Source organism: Emydura macquarii, unplaced genomic scaffold (genome assembly GCF_026122565.2).
Source record: "Emydura macquarii macquarii isolate MOO-44397 ecotype Brisbane River unplaced genomic scaffold, CSIRO-AGI_Emac_v2 contig_295, whole genome shotgun sequence".
NCBI lineage: Eukaryota > Metazoa > Chordata > Testudines > Chelidae > Emydura > Emydura macquarii.
The window spans coordinates 2,061,466-2,067,465 of NW_027130432.1; positions in this window are offsets into that span (position 1 = coordinate 2,061,466).

The window sequence follows — 6,000 nt, forward strand, 5'->3', positions numbered from 1 at the left end:
CTTTTCCTGCTCTGCAGGGTGCAGTGGGACTGTAGAGAATTGGTTGTGGACCCGCACAGCCCGATGCAGCATATGGAATAGCCTCTGATGCAGCAGATGACCTAGTGTAACTGTGAAAAATTACAATAGCACAAGGTACTCCTATTGTACTGAATCCTATTGTACCTATTTGCACAAGGTACTCCTATTGTACTGAATGTCCCCTAGCAGGATCAGGTCCCTATATAAGCAAATCACTAAAGGGTTGAGGAGGGAGGAAGAGGCTCCTTGGGCCGCCTTTATCCTAGTGCACTGAAGTTAGACATGGTAGAATTTAACTCAAAGATAGGTAGTCACATCTACTCATTGATAACCTGGATTCAACTGAACATAGTAACAAATATTGCATTACAGAACCATCTCCAAAAGAAAGGGACAAAAGCAAGGCAGAAGCATCCAACTTGGCTGCATTTCTAAGAACCAATAATACAAGTAACATAAGAGGATGTGGATGTATTTTTAACACCAGCTGAAAAGAACTAGAGAGAGTGAGGGACTGTTTGCAGGTGTTGAGCTGCAGTTAAAGCTCAGCCTACAGCACCCCTTCCACTCCCCAAACTTCCTTCCAATACAATGGAAAGCAGTATTTTTAAAAATATATTTTTATATATATATATAAACTACTGATATTTTAACATTAATTTTTTTATTTAAAATAAATCTTCACCTCAATGCCACAACTCGTGTTCTCTTACACAGCATCAAATGAGACAGTCTGAACATGTAGACGGCACTGTAGTTTCCTTAGCAACAGCATCCATATGAACATCAGGCAGTGCTTTTCCCACTCCTCCTCTCTCTCTCTCCTTGTCTCATTGCTCAGATTTCCTTTTGCTTTAGTAGCTCAAGAGCTTACCTGGGTTCATAAGGACGTAGACTAGGGATTTAATTAATCTTTTGAAGTGTGCTGTGTGAGAGAGCAGACACTCCCGTTTGACAGTTTTGAAAGTACTCCAGCTTTTTGGCATATCTCAATAGCATCTCTTAAAACTATCCTTTTAGCTATGTTTCTGGAGACGTGCAGTACCAATAAGCCACATCAGTCAAATTCTGGGGGGTGTTTGAGCCTATGCATAGGCTACAAATACATAGGAGAGAGAGAGAGGGTCCAACGAGTATCCTTCTCTGCATATCCTCCGTTGGTGTTCCATGATTTATAATTAGAGAAGGGAGACCCATTCCCTGAATAGAGGTTTTACAGTACATTAACCACAAAGAAAATTTAATTCTTAAAATGTGTTTAAAATGTGTAAAAAAAGATCTTGCAATGCAGGTTTAGTTTAAATAATTATGATGTATAGTACCAAAAAGAGGAATATTTAATAGAAGTGCTTATGCAATCTTGAATAATACTGACTGAATATAAGTGCACATGTAAATCCCTGGTACACATGACTAGCTAAGCACATATTAAATCCAGTCTGCATGTGCAAAGTAGGCATGTCTTTTTATGTGCCCCTTTCTAGTTGCTGAAAATCAGACTCATAAGTTACACATATATGGCAACACTGAATTACGAATACTGTAAAATTTATCTTAATCAGCCACACAAGAGACCACCAGAAACTGTTGTTTAGTAAAAAAAGCCGAACAAAATTGTTCTTGGTCATTAAAAATGGAGGGATGCCTATCAGAGGGCAGATTTTGATGTATATGAAATCCAGAAAAGACACCATTGTGATTCTTTCAGCTCTTTAGTTCCACTCTAGGTCTGAATTTGCTGAATTAAATATTAAAAAGTGCTTTGTGTGCATATTGAGATCAGTTCCAACAAAGCCGTTGTTCAGATCTGACATTGTCCTGTGAACAGACAGAATGTTAACACAATGTGTAAGAGAAACAATGCATTTTTTTTTTAAAGTTACTTACAAAAATGTAACTTTGGCATATTAATTTAAAAACAGCTGTGGATGAATCATTTGCTGATGAAGGCAAAGTCAACACAATTCAACAACAATAACAAAACAAACCATAAACCCAGCAGCCACCCCACACCATATTTGTATTTCAGCTTCCTGGATGCATACCAGCATAATTCAATGTCACTCCCAAGTTTGTAAGAGTGTAGCAGATGAAGAGAATATTTCATAAAGAGAGACTTTACTCCACAGGTACTGAAGATGCTGCTTAATTCTTCTTCAAAAAGAGAGTTTTCAGAAGCGCTCAGCACCCGTTAAGGCACCTCAGTAACTGCCAGGATTTCAAAAGAGATCAGCATGTTGGGTGCATATTGAATGCTGAGCTCTTTTGAAAATCTGGCTCCAACTGTGGGTGCTAAGCACTTGAAAATGAGGCCCTAAATGTTTTAACACTGGGCAAAAATGTTGAAATTATGTTCACAGGATAAAATCCTTTATAGTTTCTATTCCATTTTAGATCTTTAAACAACTCAGAAAAGGTTTCCACTGTTCTTAGACATACCTGTCTGGCAAATGATCAATTAGCTGTGGAAGTTCTGGGGAGAGGGGGGCATGCTCCACTGAGATTTTATAAATGGTACTATGTGGTGAATTTTAGGACTATTTACATTTTATCTCCTCAGTCTTGCACAAATATCTTACAAACACACACACAATGTATTAGTTAATACATATGTATATAAGAAACTGCCAAAAAAATGTAAACTTCTCTAGTGGAAACAGACGCTAAAAACTAGGACACTCACTGTGTAAAGCTTACCTTTATTTGCTATGGGAGAAATATTATCAAGGACACCAGGACTCTGAAAAAGTGCCATAGCTTTGCTGTCCCAGATTTAAAAGAGAAATAGAATAGCAGTGTCTGCCACATTGAGATTGACTCTTCTGAACCTGAGGGAAGACAGATGAAAGGCAATAGTATTTTTTTTATGACGAAACAAAGTTCTAAATTTAAACTACCAGGTGGAAAGATCTTGCAAGGATTTTAAAATGATGCTCTATCTTATGTTTAATGAGTAAGCTTTTACTTAAAAAAAAATCTTATTCACATGTATATAAGCAACAGCACTGGGGTTATTGTAACACTTTGAAAATATTGATGAAGACAGGGCAACATTCTGCTGTTCTTCTGCATCAAGGGGGGAGATGGTGCAAGGAATTTCTTTCCCCTTCTAGCATGTGCACACAGGAGATAAGTAAAAGAGAGACTTGACTTTGCCTTGAGTGCTAGTCTGTGGCACGGGGTTGCATGCCTGGCAGTGCATGGCCCCTGTGGAGCATGGCTTGCTGGGTCAGAGACAGGATCAAGGTCCCATGCCTGCTAGCACCTTAGAGCTCATGCAGCTCCCTTCGAAAGTAGTATAGGGAACACTATAACTGTGCTTCCTATAGCATTCCACCTATGTCTGTCCTACACAGATAGAATGCCTCAAAGCACCTCCACTTGGCTGCTATAGCACCCACAGGGGCCCTACAGCTCCAAGGAAGAGGCAGATTACATTTGATTCATGGAATTTAAGCCTTTGATACTAAAAATGTGCATTCAGCTCTACACTGTCTTTTCACACATCAGTTGCTAATATGGATGTTTATATGCGAAATGGGGATCTAAGATCCCAAACATTCCAACATACAATTTGGATATCCTGTTAAAAGAGTCCATGGATGAAAGGTGGGCTCCGTGTACACTTTTACATTTCAAATGTCTTTATAAAGTTAGTAAGTGTCATCAGCACCAAACCTCTGATCCCACTTAAGACATTGCCAAAACAGACACTGGGAAGCGAAAGGACAAACTATGAGCCCTGGGAAGCCGTAGGGTGTTCAGGGATCACCTGGTGGGGCTGTTTGGCTCTTTTATTCACTGAAAGAGATGGACTACTGGAAACAGGAAGTTCCATAAAGGCTGGGAATATCACTGGTGCAAGTAGCTAGCAGGAGGTGAGAGTGAGTCAAGCTAGCTCTTAAATCCAGCTAGGAGCAGCGAAGTTTCTATTTATCACCTACATATAAGTGTCTGATTATTTTAAATGGGGGTTTCTGCCATCAATGGCCAGCCACAGGTGTAGCAGCACTGGTGCAAACTTCTAGTGTAGACAGACAGCCTTGTGATAAACCACGGTTTGCACTGATGTAGCTGACCTCTGCCTTAAACCAGGGTAAACTATACTAGTGCAAATTGCTGTTGATAGCAGTTTACCCTGCCCATACAAGGGACTTACACTGCTGTAGTTGCCCCAGTGACTGGAACCAGGGTGAATCCCCAGTATAGATGAGCCTTAAGCATCTCTAGAGAAACTAGAAAAGTGACACATCAGCCTGACCTCTCAGTTCACTCACAGAGGGGATTCCATGTACATTCAATGGACTACATTTTGCTTTCATTCATAATAGAGTAAATCTTGAGTAATTCCATCACTTTCAGTGGTGTTTACTGTGTATGCTCGTGAAACTTGACAGAGGATTATGATCCAACAACTTTAAGGAGCGCCTGCCAGTTTCCCCCCAGAAATAATTCCATCCTCAAGTTCTTCAGAACAACTTTCAGCATCTCTAGAGCCAGTCTCTTTTAGTCACCCGGTTAGCTTAGTCCATGTAGCTGTGGTAACTAGACCGGTCTCTATCAGTTGCCAGTTTGGTGGCTGTCCCTTTTGTTTTTGTGAGTATCGTGTCACTGTACTTGTACTTCGGACTTCACCATTCCAGTAACCAAGCCTCCAGGGGAGAGCCCTTATATTACATTATTACAGTGCAAAAGGAAAGTTCTTAAAATATGTTTCATGTAAAATACTTTAGGATGCCTTGGAAAGAATGCCTGTAATTCAATGACATTTCAGAAAGAATTAGAATCTGTATTAAAAACTTATTTTCACTTTAAAAAAGGACCTGTTTCCTCTAGAATTATGCCAGTAGGGTTACAATATTATTAATCTCTCTTTGAAATGCACATAGCAACTACAAAGTGACCCAACTAATAAAAACAACTAAAATGAAAACACAGTTCAGAGCCAATACCACAGAAACAATGTATAATTTTCAACTACCCATGTTACGGTATGAATCAGTTTCTTTTACAAGTAACTGGAGAAGCGAGAATTGATACAAGAGTAAACTTTCAGAATTTGAGGACAAGACTCCTATTAATGTCAACTAGGAGCTCATATTTTAACCCACCACCATTTTAGAACATAACCCCTATGTGTTGGAAGAATTTGAAAAATAATGGATAATAATTATGAGATCTGAAGACTAACATAAATTCAACGACGTTGCACAGGGTATAGGGCAGGGCAGAATCTGTTCCTTTTTTCTTTACTTTAACTTCAGAGGCATGAGAACCCTATTCACTTTTAAATATTGTATCTGGGCATAATATCAGTGACTTAGATGCCAAAAAAGGCTCAGGTATGTTCGAAACAAGCAATTTATTTGGGTTAAAAGTCAGTCCATGTACATACACACATCCCCCTACAGGGGCTTGGTTACCAGTACCACGTGGACTTTTGCTTGCTACAAACTGGGCAGTAGGCCAAAAACAACCTTTCCATTGGCTTTTGATGGATTTGTTTTCTAACAAGTCAACAAAAATTGTATAGGGACATTCAACAAGTGATTCTGTTTGTGCTCCAAAAATCTAGCTTGATTATTTGTGTAAATAAAACCCTAAAGAGCAGCTGTCACAAAGCCAATGGTGACTGACGTTTACATAATCAGTGCTGGATGAGTTAATCCTGTATTCATGTTCTTAACATCCAAATTGTTGTTTGAAAATTTCTAAAACATTTAAAAGAGGTATCAGTTAATGCAGAGCCCGTTAGACTAATGTGTATTCTGATTTATGGGTGGTGTTTTTATAATTGTCTCTGTTGCCAGTTTCTAAATGAGTATATGGTTTCTCCTTACCTGCTAAGGATTTTTTAATGTGCAAGTAAAGTGATGCGTCTGAACAAATCTGCCAGTATTTGGCCTGATCCAGCAGTGGCTTCAAGGAATTCCTTTTAACCTCAAGGGGTGTTCTGCATTCAGAGCTGCTGCAGGATCA